Source organism: Mus pahari, chromosome 2, assembly GCF_900095145.1.
Source record: "Mus pahari chromosome 2, PAHARI_EIJ_v1.1, whole genome shotgun sequence".
NCBI lineage: Eukaryota > Metazoa > Chordata > Mammalia > Rodentia > Muridae > Mus > Mus pahari.
In genome coordinates this window covers 41,918,899-41,936,752 of record NC_034591.1, presented here as the reverse complement: position 1 = coordinate 41,936,752, position 17,854 = coordinate 41,918,899, and the positions used below count along the sequence as shown (strand labels likewise).

General features: G+C 37.8%; 1 protein-coding gene across 1 annotated transcript in view; it reads left to right on the top strand.

Annotated features, from left to right (window-relative positions):
* The first annotated feature begins 757 nt into the window (after positions 1-757).
* Tspan12 (tetraspanin 12) overlaps positions 758-17,854 on the top strand; it is a 93,562-nt gene continuing 76,465 nt past the window's right edge. Inside the window, exon 1 of the mRNA XM_029535189.1 lies at positions 758-775. The gene's annotated coding sequence lies outside the window, so the exon portion shown is untranslated. The remainder of the gene's footprint in view (positions 776-17,854) is intronic.

Genomic DNA, 17,854 nt, shown 5'->3' with positions numbered 1-17,854 from the left:
TCTCTCTCTCTCTCTCTCTCTCTCTCTCTCTCTCTCTCTCTCAGAATGTGAGATTCTGGGAGATGTGGCCATCTGAGACAATTTCCTGTTGATAGTTTATGAACTATTGTGATACACATCCCCCCAGTTCTTCTTTTCTGTTTGTATCTTGTTGCTTCACTTTGACACTGATGCAACACGCAACACAACTATGCTAGTTTGCTGGTTGTACCTCATAGCATAGTTGGATCCGTGTCCCAGTTTTGAATGAGCCACTGAGACTGCATCATGTACTTCCTTTATTAATATTAAGATAAACATGTTCAGTTTCATAGTCCTGTTTTGTTTTGTTTTGCTTTGCTTTGCTTTGCTTTGTTTTGTTTTGTTTTGTTTTGTTTGCTTTGCTATTTATTCCAAAGTTCTTTAGCACTCCTGGGGCCTGAAGAAGCCCTGCGCACTTCCAGCCCAGCAAAACCATGGCATGGAGTTCAAAGACAGGCACCAATTAAGCTAAGAACATTTTTCAGATTCAAGTGAGTGCCTGCATTTAGAGCATGGTCCATGGATCAGTGGAGATAGTAGTTCAAAGGGACTAGTCAGTTTAGTAAAGCACCTTGGTTACCCATTAAATTTGCCTTTGTAAATAAAGTGCAGTCCGCTTCCCTTTGATCTTCGGAAGAGAGTTCAGCATGCTATACATAGCAGAGAGATGAAAGGAGATGAGGCTGCTTAAAGTGAAATATGCTGGTCCAGTGATCCACAGCTCGGCAAGTGCTGGGAGAGGCGCAAGTGATTTGTAAGTAATGTTCTTGTTCTGTAGTATTTTCATAGGGCCGTTGACATTCATTTCAGGGTTTTTAAAATTTATATAAATAAACAATGGGCGCTGCGGAAAAAGTTATAAAACACGGGGCATAAATATGATCGATGGTTCATAATCGTCTGCGTGTACCTATTTCCTTTCTTTAAAATTACACCTAACTTTCATACTATTTTACCAATTGTCTGTTGTCAATCTCTTTGCTGGCCAGGGCACTAATATTTTTTAATTTAATAAAAATGCCTCAATAACGTACATTTAAGTTTTTTTTACTTCCTAGCTGGATCGTGTTTCTGTTGGTAGAGGATGGCGTGCTTAAAATAGAAAATAAAGCAGTTATTGTATTTTCTGTCTCTCTGATCAACTACTTGCTCCCGGTAACGTAGGCACATTCCTCCTCTAAATGTCAAGTTTTGTCTTAGTTTTTAATAACTGCAAGGTGAGATGCCTGCTCATATCTAGCTTTTATTCTGTGTTTTGCCATTTAAAGGCACAATACAAATCTGAAGGAATAAATTCCTATTGGGTCGAGTTTTGACACAAATAAGAAATGTGATAGGGAAACAGGGAAGGATAGGACACAGTCACTTGCTTCTAGAAAACTTTCTTTTGAACAAATAGACATGATATATAGAAATCAACATTTTATTTTAATATTTTCTAGTGTCTGTTAGCAATTTCCTTTTAAAAAAAATTTAAGTTATCTCCAAATTCTGAGTTTTCAATACTTATTGGAGTGCATTTTTTTTAAAAATAAATGTTTTAAAGAACCTATCAACTGCTTTTTATTATTATAAACAGTATTTATGTTTATATTTGACAGGCTGTCTTTATGTGCTTAAAACATATTTCTGTATCTTTAAAAATGAGAAGAAAATTGCATATGGATAAAAACATAATTATGTAAGATATTTAAGAGCCATATGTGACAGAAATTGTGACTACACAGAGATGCTCTGCTTGAGTCTTCGGCAGCTATACACATGTGGTAGGTTGTAATAACAATAAACTTTGCACCAGGAATGCATTTGTACCTGCCCATTACATATCAGGTGTGTGTGTGTGTGTGTGTGTGTGTGTGTGTGTGTGTTTGTGTGTCTGAGGACTGAACCTAGATCTCACATACACTAGATTCAGTCCTCTTTCACTGAGCTACAGTTTCAGCCCCTGTCCCTTTCATATACTAAAGAAAATAAGTGTGAAAGAATCCAGTTTACTAAGAAGAAATCTGAAAATGTTACATACACAATTTAGTTTAATAACCTTTCATATGTAGAATTTATATCTCATTTTTTAGTGAAAATAGCTTTATTGATTTTTCTCATTATAGGGATAATAGAAGCACACTAATGAAAGAAAACCATAGGCACAATGCAGTCCAAATTAATTTTAACCATTGTGAATATTACTATCTTGTAACATCTTCAGTTCACATTTTGATGGTTTTATGTAAATTGGAAATATATTCTATTCTTATACAAAATCATTATTTCAAGATATACTAGACTTGTAATGACTTTCCAAGAAGATTATAGTAGTTCTGACCTATATTTAATGTTGCTAGAAACAAATCCTGGATGACCAATTAAACTTGAATTTTGAATAAGCATTGAATACTTTATTTTCAGCCAGTCCCCCCAGGACATCAATCAATCAATCAATCAATCATGGTTTATCCACAATCCAAATATAAGTGGGTATGCAGTATTTTATGCCTTATTCTTCCAATATGATTTGGTTAAGTAAGAACAGAAGAATGAGCCTAGAGTTATAAGTTCACATAGGCTTGACAATGTTCGGCAATGCAAAAACTGACTAGATGTCACATTTTATCAATTCTAAAACACATTTTTCATATTTAACATAATTAAATTACAAACATTGTCATTTTCTAATGCTGTCTGGACATGAGAACAGATTTATATTTTATTACCTACAGAAACTTGTTACTACTGTTAGTACTAGGGGCAGCACGCAGTCTCAATGTTTTCGTAAGCACATCATTCAACAAGCATTTGGAGGAAAGACTGTGACTTCTGTTTGTTGGATAAAGTCATGCTTTTGTCATATTTTGGTAGGTGCTAGGACATGCAATTAACAAAAAAGGGGGAGAAAAGATGTCTAGTTAGGAAGAAAGCTCTGCATCTTGCAGCATCTTGGAAATGCTGCAACCTCAATGTGCTTGGTGACACAGGGACAGGGTGTATTGGGCAGCATCAATGCCAATGATGTCCAATAAAAAAAAAAAGTGACTCAATGACTCTGAATGAGAAATACTACTAGGAATATTTTAAGTGCTTTATTTTCAATTTACTGCGGATCATAGAGAGACTTAATGTAGAATCTGCCCAAATAAATCTGGGAGGCACTTTTGTAAGCATAGGAAAATAAGACTTAACCCCGCATCTAAAGAAGTCATCATGGGAATCAGACAGTTGTTTCAGTGCTTAAGAGCATTTGCTTCTTTTGCAGAGGACCTAGGTTTGGTTCCCAGCTCCCATGGGTGGCTCATAACCATTCATACCTTTAGTTTCAGAGTATTTGACATCTCCTGAATTTTGTAGGCACCAAACACATATGTGATATGCATAACGCATGCAGCCAAATACTCACACACACACAAATGAAGGAAGGAAGGAAGGAAGGAAGGAAGGAAGGAAGGAAGGAAGGAAGGAAGGAAGGAAGGAAGGAAGGAAGGAAGGAAGGAAGGAAGGAAGACGTCTAAACAAATTACCTGGGCATAGAGTTTTATGGTTGAGCAGTAGCCTACCATGTATCTGTCCCTAGGTTTATTCCCCAGAACTTTTATTCAAAACTAAGCAAGCAAGCAAGGTCACAAACGAACAAATCATTATATAAGATTGTCACATTTTTTTATTGACAAAGTTTTATGTTCGCTAACAGAACACAAATTCAAGTTCTATGCAAGGCTTATCAGAAAGTGAGCTGGAGACTTAGCTTGCTTAATGGAATGCTTGGCTAGTATGGAAGCTCTGGTGTGGATCCTTGCACTGCATAATCCAGATAAGGTTGACTCTACAAGTAACGTCAGCAATTGGAAGGGGACAGAATGAAGGCCATCAGATCAGACAGTCAAGGTCATTTTCAGTTACATAGCATGTTCAGGTACATAAAATCTTGTCTCATCATAAACAAACAAAAATCAAAGAGTCAAACAACGAGTCAGTAGATCAATAAGAAGTTGGAGTAGATGAAACACAATATTTGATAGTAATTTGTTTAAAGTGATATTAAGTTTTGAAAAATGTGTAAGTCTCCCTTGGTATAGCTTTCCTAAATCTATTCAATAATGTTACTCTGTGATATGTAACATATTTTAATCCTTAGAAATAATATTCAGTAGGACTTCATTTTGGAGACACATGTCATACATGCCCATTGTGATGCTGGGATCTTATAATGGGGTCAAGACCAAGAAGAAATTGGTACTGAATGGAAATTAAAATAGTGATCCATCTTTTCTTTATTGTCCTTTAATCTCTTTAGTCTACATGTTTCCTTTTTGAGATTATATTTTAATTACAATATTTCTCCCTTCTCTTTTTTTCCTTCAAACTCTCCCATATGCCCTTCCCTAATCTCCTTTCAATCCATGGCCTCTTTATTCAATGATTATTATTAGATGCATATATACATATATACTCCCAAATACAACCAGCTTGCTTGCTCTCTATAATGTTATTTGTATGTATGTTTGCAGGACTGACTGTTTAACACTGGACAACCAATTGGTGTGCATTCCCTGGGGATGACCACCTCTCCTACTCCCAGATTCTCTCAGTTGTCTGTAGTTGTTTGTCTTAATCCAAGAAGTGCTGGTTTCACAGTGGGTTGATTAAGGAAACCCATAGATGATTATTAAAATAGATGTTTCAAAAACAGTCCAATCGTGTAACATCTGCAATTGCTGTTGACAAGTAAAGAAATACAATGAAGAGAGCAAATTAAAGTCAAACTTTAAATGAAACAATCTTAGCAAGGAATATGTAATTTCGTGTCTTGTGTCCAGTACCTCATCACAGTAGTTACATGGTCTAGCAATAATGATTCAATGACTCGGAAGGAGGTCAGTATGGTAAACAGACAACTGTTAGAGCATTTAGATAATGAAGTCCTGGCTGAACAGTAGAAGACCATATCTTTCCTCTCCTCTGTTTATTTTCTACAGTAAGCCTCTTTGTGCTTCTAGGGTGAGTTTTTGTGGCCACTCGAAGGGATTCCCCAGTCCTGATTTTGGAATTGAGGGAGTGTTAGGGACGGACAATAGATCAAAGAAGAGACAAGCAAAAAACAAGTAGCCTCTAGGGCCATTAAACTTAACGTTGGTCTGACATAATGTGTTAGCAGAACTTGAAAATAGTGCAAATGAGAAAATGGATGTACTCATTGTAGAAACATGGGAAGATGAGAACCGTAGTTCCTGACGTATTGTTGTAGAAGCAGTGCTCAGCTTCTCCCTGGTCTCTGAGCAGACCTCATGCCCCTTGTTTCTCCTTCTTGCTTTTCTTCCTCCTTTCTACTTCCCTTCCTCTTCTCCCTCTCTCCCTTCCTTCCTTCCTTCCTTCCTTCCTTCCTTCCTTCCTTCCTTCCTTCCTTCCTTCCTTCTTCTGTCTCTTATCCCTTTCTCCCCCCCCCCCCATATTTCAAGTTATTCTTCCCACATGATGTACAGATTTTGATCTTATCTACTGCCTTGTGTTTAGGGGCCTACATTTGGAGGTAGTAGCTGAGATTGGAGCGTTATACTAGTAACAGGTGAGATAGTTTAGTGCATTGGAAAAACATTATCAAGTCACTGTGTTTCATAGCTAAAGCTTTGCCTTTTATCCATTCTACATAAACAATAAAACTGGCATTGTGAGCTTTATCTGTTTGAGCCCGTATTTGCTTTTTGCTCTATACTGATCTGTTAGAAGAGGAAATATTATTTTATTATCTTATTTTATTATCTCAGATGGATGTCATTAATTATCCAAGTATGCCTCTAACTTTTCTTCTTCTGATCATATGAATGGCACCCTTGAATGGTAACTTGAGTCTTTACAAGGCTTATTTCTAAGAAAAAAATGTGCATCCATTTTAAGTGTCTGGATTCCGTGGCACTTAAGTTCCTCATTCTGTAAATGGGCATTTGATTCGACACTTCACTTTTAAGAGCCTGGTTAATATATTTTTGTCTACAAGAGAAAAGTCAGCCCACCGATGACCTTGAGATTTTTAAGCCTAATAGGCAAAGTTGCAAGAGATTTCAGAATTCAATCTGATATGTTTTTAATATCAGGAAGAGTTGTATAATTTGATCTGTGTGAGAAAATGCATGATTTCTTTACACTCAAATATATTCAGTCTGAGGTGTAAATTATATTTACTTACCTCAAGAAATGGGAAAAATCAAGTCAAAAATCAGAGATATAGTTAGCTGATTGAAAGTTAATAGACTTTAAACTGACTTGAAATTGGATAATGATATGATTCACTTCTAATGTACACGAGACACATGAATTTTCTCCCTTTCTAATTTTGAAGTTCTTATTCTAGTGTACAGTAATCCATCTATGGGGCTCACAATGCTTTTGTATCATAGAAAGATGCAGTCTTGTCCTAGGTCTAACCTCCAATTATTGAGAAGCTCTAGGAGTTGTGATGGGGGAGATGGTTTGGTGGATAAAGAGCTGGACTTGAGTTTGGGTCCCCAGTAGCCATGTCAAAGCTAGTTCCATCTGTAAACCCAGCCATGAAAGAATGAGGAGAAGGTGCCCTTTGGAGCCCACTGGCCAACTAGCCTAGTCAGTTGAGCAACTCCAGGTTCAATGAGGGAATCTGTCTATAAATCAATGCAGAGTGAGACAGAAGAATACACCCAACATTTCCCTTTGGCCTCCATACACATGTATCCACATACATTTGTGCACACTCATGCATTTAGCACAGACACATATAAACATACTGAAAAATTCAAGAAACATTGGGAGTTTCTTCATGGAAAAGGTTACTGTTGGTAGGCTTTTCTAACAATGTCTTGCTATTCAGTCTAGACCAGTGGTTCTGAACCTGTGGATCATGCCCCCTTGGGGGGTCATCTATCAGCTACCCTGCATATCAGATATTTATCTTACAATTCATAACAGTATCAAAATTACAGTTATAAAGTAGTAACAGTGATTTTATCATGGGGGGGAGTAGTCACCACAACATGAGGAACTGAATTAAAAGGTCACATCATCAGGGAGGTTGGGAATCACTAGTAGACTGTTCTCACATGCCTGATCTGTCTGCACTCTCTTCCCTAGTGTTAGGCATCACAGTGAGTTTGAGAATACATTTTTTTTTCATGTCTAGGAAGATCTAGATTTTAGGAAGGTTAAAGGGAATAAAAACACAATATAAAATTTACGTTAATGTGTACATGACTGCTATAAGAAATGTTTGGGTTGCATAAAATATTTTAATCCATTGGAATCCTGAGCTTGTTTTACCATTTAAAAATTCCTAATTGAGAATCAATTTGGAATTGTGCATCTGGATTGAATATAATTAAGTGGACATATGGAATCTGAACATTTGAATCTGAACTTAAAACCAGCCTAAAAGTTTTCTTCATACATATAGTTCAATATTTAAGAAAGTTTATTGGATAATTTATGTACATATAGAAAACATGGGTATATAAAATATATCAATGCAGTTGAAAATGTAAAAATGAATTTAATTAATGGGGTTTATAACTGGTTCCTGGTAATAATTAAAGGCATTTTAAAAGTGACTAAATTTTCCATTTCTATAAATGGAATTATAATGATTATAAAATGAACTTAAATTGTAAGGAACTAGTGCTTTTATTTATATCTTTAACAAACTGAATATTTTAAAAGCCAATATAATCTACTAATGACTTTTTCTACAGTCATGTTGAGAAAACCAAACTCGCATATAAGTATCCGTTTATCACTCAAACAAATCAAGTATCTACAGTAAAAAAAAAAAATGAGGCTCCCATGTACATTAGATCATGGGAATTCACTAAAATATTGCCATCTCAGGGTGTCTCTTGGGAAACAGATAACTGACCTCTAACACACTATGGTCTCACCACATTATTAGCATTATTCCTTTCCCCTGTGGGATTTCTACAATTGTCTTAGTGCTTTATTAAAATACATTATTCCTTTGAGAACTACATATTCTAAAACACAGTATATTATTGAGATTTAAACATATATCTTCAGGATTTGTGGGTTTAGAACACTCCCTGATCTTTAAGAACACTCATGTTCAGTTTCCAGCGCTCACAGAGCAGCTCACAAAGATCTGTAGCAACAGTCCCAGGGGATCCAGCGCTGCCTTCTGGTCTCCACAGGCACCCACATTGAGGCTTACCTTCTTTTGCATTACTTTACTGGGTTCAATTATCTACCACCCTTCCAACCTTCATTCCATCCAGATACCTTCCACCACCCCTCCCCCCAACACTAGGAGGAGAGAAAGAAGGTCAGAGGGAAGGGGCCTCATAGAACTCTTTAGACTACTTCCTACTGATTAGGGGCCTTGAGTTCCTTGGGGCAAGTCCAATCTCTGAAGCCAGGATATCTCCAACCAGCAATCAGCAAAAGAGCAAACTAGCAATTCAGTGTCGGGTGCACCGCCTCGCCAGCAAGAATGATGCCAGACAACAGGATTCTTCTGCAGGAAAGCATTTACTGTGCAGCTTTCTTAACGTGATGGAGAGGATCCCGAAGGAGGAAAAGGTGCTGCTTATATACACTTAGGGAGCTCGTGTCAGTACCTGATTAGCTTCAGCTTTGGTGCTCAATTTGCATGCCCCGAGAGTGGGCTGTGACATAGTTAGTACATGCGCACTGGTACCTTTCAGGTGGTAAACAGCCTCGCCTTGCTGACTCATACACAAGAAGTCAGTGCCATCTTTTAGGTGTGGCGCAGTTCGGCTACCTTCAATTCAGCAAAAGCAAAGACAGCTGCAGGAACCAGCAGCAACAGCAGAAACCAGCAGCAACAGCAGGAATCAGCAGCAACAGCAGGAACCAGCAGCAACAGCAGGGAGCAGTAACAGTACAGGCGGCAGCAGAGGCAGCAACCTCCACAGACTCTCTCCTGGCTCTCATATTTATACCCTCTCAAGAGTCTCCAAAATTCAAAACATAAACTGTCTGTAACTGATAAAAATCATGTCCTTCCTAGGACACAAGGCAATCATAGTTAGCAGCTTTGGATGATCTGAAGCAGCCTGATATTCCACACCTGGGATTAAAAGAAAAACACATTCACATAGCACAACTGTGTTTTTACAGAAGCCAAAAATTCTTACTACTCCCACGCCTTCATGGGGTGCACATTCGCTGATATAGGCACACATGCACATGCACACGCGCACTCACACAAGTAAATAGAATTTTAAAACCCACATATCCTTTGAGTGGTATTTACTGGTTCCACAAGTTCCCCAAAAGTCAGCTTTGGTAATAGTGAATATGAGCTTGTATCTTTAATAATTTAATTTTTCTAACCTCTTGTCTTAGTTAGGGTTTTCCTGCTGTGAACAGATACCATGACCAAGGCAACTCATACAAAACAACATTTACTTGGGACCGGCTTACAGGTTCAGAGATTCAGTCCAGTATCAAAGCGGGAGCATGGCAGCATCCAGGCAGGCATGGTGCATGCTGAACTGATAGTTCTACATCTTCATCTGAAGGCTGCTAGCAGAATGCCTGCTCCCAGGCAGCTAGCATAAGAATATTAGAGCCCAAATCCACAAAGATGCACCGATTCCAACAAGGCCACACACCTCCCAACAGTGCTACTCCCTGGACCAAGCATGTACAAACCATCAAGTGAGCTTTTGCCAGTTCTCTGGGTCTCAGTGTGATGGATGGATAGATGATAAAACAAGCAGACCATGTGAATTTCAGGTGAACCTCGTGCTCATTTTCAGAACTTGAACAGGATAGAGAGCTTTAAAGTCCCACCTTTCTAATCCGATGATAACACATTATAGGGGTGTTGTAAAGTTTTAAAGGATTACATGAAGAAAATCATGTTTCAGAGCTGACTTAGTGGATAACAGATAGCATTTAGTTTGTGTTTTTAGTGTACCCAGAACATTTCACACACTAGAAAGGTGTGTTACCATGAAGTCACATTCCCAGTTCAGATATGATTCTGATGGTTGCACGCAAAATGAGGTTCATTTATTGCAGAGCTTTCTCTGTCTCTGTCTCTGTCTGTCTCTGTCTCTGTCTCTGTCTCTGTCTCTGTCTCTGTCTCTGTCTCTCTCTCTCTCTCTCTCTCTCTCTCTCTCTCTCTNTCTCTCTCTCTCTCTCTCTCTCTCTCTCTCTCTCTCTGTGTGTGTGTGTGTGTGTGTGTGTGTGTGTGTGTGTGTGTAGAGAACCAGCCGCCTTGTCAGTATTCTGCTGCTGTAAACTGTGGCTGACTGCCAAACAGAGGCTCCGAAGACTTTTGTACAAAGATAGGTGATGATCTGCATAGTGTAAATGATACCCTGCCAGAGCTTGGACTTCAGACTTTATGGAGTGGAAGCCTTACACAAACACCCAGAGATCCCACACTTACTACAACAAGGGAAGGCTGTGAGCCCAACAATTACCCACACAGACTTTTGGAGATGTTTACTTAGTTCCTTAGGACTTCTTCCCTTCATCAATTGCATCCCCAGGTATTTTGGTCGCAGGATGATTGAATGCCTGTCTACATCCCTTCCGGCTTCATAATCGTTTGAGGTGAACGATCAGAGTTTGAATTGTATATGGAACCTGAAAGAAAAAAAAAAAAAAGAAAAAAAAGAAAAAGAAAAAAAGCCTACCTTTCACATATTGTGATCGGTGTAATTCCGATGTGGCATTCTGTGTCAAGGCACGACTCCAGACTACATTCACATAGCAAACAGGATTGTCTAGATTTGAAAAGGTGTGGGTATCAAAGACATTGACAAGATGACTCTGGAATATAAAAGGGAAATCAATACCTCCTGCACTGGCAGACCATGGAAGTTCACTAGTTTTCTCTGAATTGTTTGTGTATATAAAGACACCTTTTATACGAAATAATAGAGATGGGATCTAAAGAATACCAGAAGAAAACTGATACCAATTCCACCAGGTAAAGAGAGCTGAAATAAAATCCTTAACCATCATGCCAAATCTACTTTGCTGATACCTTCAGACAGGTGTGCCAAAGTCAAATTCCCTCTTGTAAAACTGCTTAATGGAACTTTTCCCAAGCTAGCTCAAATGAAAATAAAGGTTTTAATTATAAAATATATGTTAATTGACTACATTTTTTCTAGTACTAATTAAATATTTTATGATGGTATGAGTTTGGGTTGGGTAAAACTTTTTCATTATTGTTTTAGAGAAGTTAATTGTTTTAGTTTAAAACAATAAGTTTTGAGAATACTTCTGGGATAATGCTAATCTATTGAGGAAATGAGCAATGGAGATTATATAACTGTCTAATGAGGAATATAGATGAAAAATCATTATAAAGCATGATTTACCTGTCATGCTTTATATGTTATGGGAGCTTTGGTGAAGGACATTTAACTATCCTGGGTCTATGAAAAGTTCTGTTTTCAGTATGCTGCATTGAAAATGCTAATGAGTTACCAGCAGAAAGCTTGTAGCAATTTCAAGTAAGAATTATACGTTGAACTAGGGAATATTCACCTTTATGGGAAAAAAAATCAAATGTGTCTGAGAAAATTGCTATTCACAAGGAAGTATGCTATTCTATGTGGTTAATCTGAAGAATATATGAAAATGCAAGTTAGCTATAACTATTATTATGGGTGGCTATGGGTCTAATAGATAAAGATTTGGTCATTTTTCTTGGAGAATATACAAGAGGAAGTAAACTCCCTTGTATTTATTTTATTATTTATTTATTATTAATGTATTTATTTAAATTTATTGTCCTAGTCAAGGTGGACAAAACCTTTTGCTAGTTCCTATGACATAATCTATGATATTAATAAAATATATTAATAAAAATATGAAAGCAATAAGTTTAGCTACAAGTTAATATAAGATGATCAAATGTTTCAATTTAGCATATTTTCTTTGCAACTTTTAGATACACTTTGACTTGTTTAAATTTTATTATGGTTTTCTCCTAAGGACAAATCTATGCCCTTAGCAAGGGACTTGAAAAAGATGCAGAAATTGTGTTAACTATGAAATCACTCTGAAATTCTTCTGCTTCTTTCCCATAATCACTATTCTTGTATTTCCTACAATAAGTATATTCACAAGCTTAATTGTACTTTTTTATCTGCTTATTTTGGGGAACATGAACACTATTCCCATGACCACTATTCCTATAGATACAGAGCAACAGCGTAATTTAGCAAATATAACTAGAAAGTAAAATATCCAGATCCATTATCAGATTATTTACAGAAAGTGAGTTAAATTGTTCAGCATCTTAGTTAGCTCACTAAATTTCTAGCTTTGACAGTTTAAAATGTGTAGCCTTGGAACCTAGTTTAGGCATCTAAAAGTAAGTCTCAAAAATTAGAAGGGTAGAAAGAAGCCAGACTATTGTGGATGAAAGATACAATAGATGTAAAGAGAAAGGCCAATATAATTGAAAAAAGGCAGAGTGATTGACAGGAAGGGATTGGATTTATATTCAACGACAAGTTTAAACAAGGTTTAATAACGTTGGGACAGCTCCTCAGGCAAAGGCACTTGCTTGTGACCTGAGTTTCATATTTGGAATTCATGAAGAGTTGGCATGTTAAAAACTCTGACTCTACAAAGTTGTCCTTTTACCTCCACTGGCACTGTGGCATTCATTCAAACACTCACGTACTTGTACATAAGTGTGCTTGTCTATGCATATGTGCATGAACGCATACACCACACACTCAAACACACACTCACCTTGTATGTGAGTGTGAGCACCTACATACACAGATGTGAATAATACTTTGAAAGTTTAAGTAACCACTCTAAAGAGTTGGCATTTCACTGTAATTAAGTGAGAAACATATCTCAGTGTTTAGGCGTGTGAATTACCTGTGTGACACAGGCTGTGGAAACAGTCGACTGGGGGGCACTGAAGGCACTTACAGTTGATGGCAGTAGACACAGAGGATGGACAACAACTAGATACCTTTTCTGTGGTAAAATTGATAGAACTTCCCACTCAAGTGACCACACATCAGGATAAGAAGAATTGAGACTGAAACTAAATTTCCAGTAAAAATATTTTTGAACAGATGGCGATGCCATTCGCTACGTACTTACAAGCAATACGGTATTCTGCCCATGAAAAATAGAATTATGTGCATTGAACTCAAGATGTCCTGTAAAAGTTTGGATACAAGAATTTAAGAGTTCTAGGCCAGGGGATCCCTTAAATTGAAAACTGAAGAACTAATTAAGATTGTACAATGGGGTGTGGGGACTGTGGACCCAAAGACAAACAACCGGAAGAGACAAGACGCTTAGCCAGGCAGCTGTTCTCTGCTCTCAGAGCCCTGCAGGGCGAATGAGGTCTTGAAATGAATCCTGGGTTAATTTTGTGGAGTGCGACGGGAGCAGTAGAGACATATATGGAATCCCCAAATAGAAGCAGCTGCTCAGTCCTCTGTACGGTAATCTGATGACCATTTACTCAGCTTCGCTGGAATATTTTGTTATATGAAATATTCCTATGCTGTGTGACATCGTATTGATGCTCTTTGACTCTAGGGAGAGATTCACAGAAAGGCATTTTTTTTTTTTTTTTAAAAAGTAGAATTAAAGGGTTCGTAGTATATAGAAAGTTTGGAAACATCATATCAGTTATTCTAATGAGCAGCCGTTACTGCTGAACTTGGAATGCTCTGTGCACCCTTAACAACAAAGCCTTCTCTGGGTATGCTTTTTTTTTGCAGTTATCAAAGAAACTAAGGTTACATTGGAAATTTGCCTGTCCTGGCTGTGCAGGGTGTAGTAAGTGATTGCTTTTTTAATTGGCATTTACTGGAAAGCAATAATTTAATAGGCTCATGATAGCTTTTAAACGATTATTTCACAGACTAAGAGGCCTTTCTTCTTTCCGAAGCCTAGAGACTATTGTTTGGCTCTGTTTTCTTCCTTTCCTTTTTCTAAAGCAACCCTCTCAAGGTCTGTACTGGGGTTACTTAGTTAAAAAACGAGTTCAGCAAGTTTTAAAGAAAAGGCCTGTTGGTTAAGTAGAAGACAAATATTTTCTTTAGTGCTGAGGAGCGGGAAAAGAAAAGTCTCAGGTGACACATCACTGTTCTATCACCTCTCACCAGAGCCCTTTCATGGCAGAGGATGGCAATCAACAGGTAGTGCATTTAAAATAAGGAGAATTTACATGGGAAAAGAACCCTGTTACCTCCTCCAACACAGAAGGTATCAATGATGTGGTTTCACTCAGATCCTCTGCTTTTGGTTTTCCATGTAAAAAACAAAACAAAACAAAACAAAAACAAAAAAAAACAAAAAACAAACCACCACCAACACCAACAAACAAGTTTATACAATTATTTGGATATGTTTTTGACAAGGTTAGACTAATTAAAGATGACAAAAATGAAGACACTAAGTATAAAAAACGAGGATTGGGAAAAGCATCTTTTTATGACTGTCCACACCACTGAGGTGTGGTGGAGCCCCTGCATCCCCGCACCTCAGATGTCTCTGAAGGTTTTACTGACCCCTTGGAGGACAGCTATATCTGGGCATAGTGGACGTGAACTTAAACTTTCTCTAGAGAGAAAGATTTTTCTTAAAAGGGATCTAGAGAACTCAGTTTGAAAAAGGGAGTTCCCAAATGTTCCATTTCCAAGCTATGAAAGTTAAATGTTGCCAAGAAAGGTTGAAGTCTGCTACTTCCAGTACCTTCAAAGTTTAAAAGGAAAGTTTAAAGTTGTCTCAAGACACTAAATGAGATACTCAAAAAGTTTCTGAGGTTGTGCAGGAGAAACCCCACGTCAGCTCCACAAATAGGTATTCATTTACTAAGGGACCAGAGTAAGAAGAGAGGTAAAATGTCATGATTTTCCTGCATTCCTCAGAACAACATAACTGGAGTAGAAGTCAACAGTGGGAATGTAAGTTCAGTCTCATCTCTAAATCTGCTTTAATGATGCCTGTAGCACCCTGATGTGAGGTGGCCTTGGTGAGGGACAGAAGGGTACATGCAATCTTGCAACCTAAAAGAGAAAGCCCTATGGTAATAATATCATTGTTCCCCCTTTGTGGTTTCTGAAATTTATAATATGTGTTTCATTAAGAGACTATTAAAAATATTTAATTTATGGTCCAGACTCTAGTGAATTAGGGTGGGTGTTCCAAAGCCTTGGGGAATGATTAGGTGGGGGAGGAGCTCAGAGCAGAGGCCATGTTTGGAATACAATTATTTTTAATGGTAACTTTGGTAACATCAACGCTGGCTAGAAGAAGATGGTCTCTGGGAAAATTAGACAGCAATTCTCAAATGTTTGTTCTTTCTAGAAAGCTTCAATCAATGGCATGTAGCATATATTCTTTTAATAGAAGTGGAACTCTCCACTTATCACTGTCATTATTATTTTACTAACATCCATTCTGATACTAGAACATCCTTCAGAAGTACTTACAACTCTCTTTACACCTCAGATATATAATCAAAACTAAATGATGATGAACTTCCTTTTATAAGTACAAGCAAACATTCCATTTATATATTGAGACACAATTTTAAAAAATATGTGTATTTGAAACGTCTAAGGGCCATGAAGATTTGGGAGAAACTCATTTGGCACCACTTTTCCAAGTATGCTTTTTAGGGGAACAGAATCTTTTCTAGCCATAGATCATAAAGGAGGTTGTATTTTGCCATTGATGTAAGCCAAGTTGAGAGGATTCAAGACCTCTGCATTGGCTCTGGACTTGGTCTCATTTCTAGTTCTAGTAAGCATGCCCAAAGTACATGCCCTGACCATGCCAGACAGGGCATATATATTAAATAGCTTTTCCGGTATCAAAGTTAATTTTTCTCTTCCTACTAATGACAGTGGTGATCAAGTGCCACATTTTTTTTTTTTTTTTTTTTTTTAGGAGGCAGTAAGGAATGGGGTCCTGACAAACAACCTAGCCTGAGGGGTGGCTTAGAGCTCCCTTAGTTACAGAGGAAGGAAAATAAACTACTAGGTCACTGGAGAACTTGATCTCTTAAAAATAATAGGTCAAATTCAGTTCTGTCTACACTTTTCTCCAGGAGGAGAAGGATATGCAAAATGGGGCTGGAGACATGGTTCAGCAGTTAAGAGCCGAGAGCTGACTGCTCTTACCGAGGAAAGGACCTGGGTTGATTGCTAGTATCTTCATGTAGATCACAACTATTTTTATCATCATTTTCAGAGGACTTAATGTCTTCTTTTGGCTTACAAGACAAGCAGGTAAAACAGTAGTGTGTGTGTGTGTGTGTGTGTGTGTGTGTGTGTGCGCACACACACACCAAACACAAAACAACCAACCTCCAAGGAAGAAAGTAAAAGAAATGACTTAGATCCCCTGCTGAGCAACATGAACCTGCACCGTCTCTGTGTCCCTGTTTCCACATCTTGCAACCATGCCATTCAGACTTTCCTTCCCCTGCTTTATTCTGGTGACCTTGGCTCTCCATTCTCTTCCTATCAGTGACCTTCTTCTACCCCCTGTTGTCTTCTTTCTTCCTTCTCTGCTTCACCACGCCTGTCATTTCTACCTCCACACACCCTATACTCCCTAAACCCTTTCTTTCCTTGTCTAATGCTTCAGTACCTATATCTTGCATCCACGACGGAAGTTTGGAACAAGTTACTAAGGTGAGGAGATAAGGGTGCCTGGGAAAGGCTTTGCGATACAGGGATTGTAAAACATTTAATATGTGAACATATTCAGGTTTTGTACAATTAAGGTCCCTAGAAGAACACATAAAAGGGTACAGATTCAACTAAATGTGGCTCTGTGCTGCTCGTTAATTAAACTAAGTGAATGTGTATGATTTGTTTTTATCATTTTTACATTAAGAAAATTCCTGAGATGGAGGATAATTGCCGCAGAAGCCTAATTACATGCTCACAGACCATAGTCTTTCTGTTCTGATGCATTAATGACTTCCTTTGTGTTGTAATTGTTGCATTCATCAGGGCATGGTAAGTGTTGCCTTTGCAATAATCATGTGGAGAATCCAGGGTGCCAAGTGGGGGATATGACACTGAAGATCAAGCCAGAGATTTGAAAAGGGTTCATTCTACTGAACTGAAAACCATGGGGGCACTTTGGCCAAGTTACTGCAAGTCACTGATTAACTAATTATTTTGTGATCATTTTCAAGTTTAAAGAATCCAGTAATACTGTCATTTTTGCAACGTAAATAAATGAAGATATGTTAGAGACATCATGATTTACAGGCTTGACTCTGGATTAGAAAGACAAATGAGTAGCTTTCAGTGGACAAAGATTCATAAAGCAAAGTTGAACTCCTGATGAATTCTCCAAGTCTCAAAGGAACTATAGGACTAAGCATAACTGTGGGTACCTTGTACAACTAACTGTGTATTTTAAAACTTGAAAAGACAATGAAGAATCAGAAGAAAAGAAAGTTTAACAGTTAAAAACCATGTATGTTGGACCCAAAAATTCTCGCTGTTTTTATTTTGAAATAATGAAATCATACAAATTAACCTTGTACCTTCAAAATCTTCCCAAACAGTGGTAGGAATTGTCATTATCGAAACATCAAACCATTATTACTATTTATAGAATTAAAGGACATCCCCTCATCATGCTGACAGTGTTTAGTTCTATAAGAATAGAGGGCAGAATCTCGAATACTTCTCTTTTGGGACACAGAAACAGCCTGGAAAGATCTGGAAGCAAAAAAGTTCTTCTATTGTACCTTATGTGTTGTGAGGGCCTTGTTAGGACCTGAATTTCAGAGGCAAGTACCAGGAAGTATCTGCTGAGGAGGAGAGAGAAGGCTGAGGAGGAGAGAGAAGGCTGAGGAGGAGAGAGA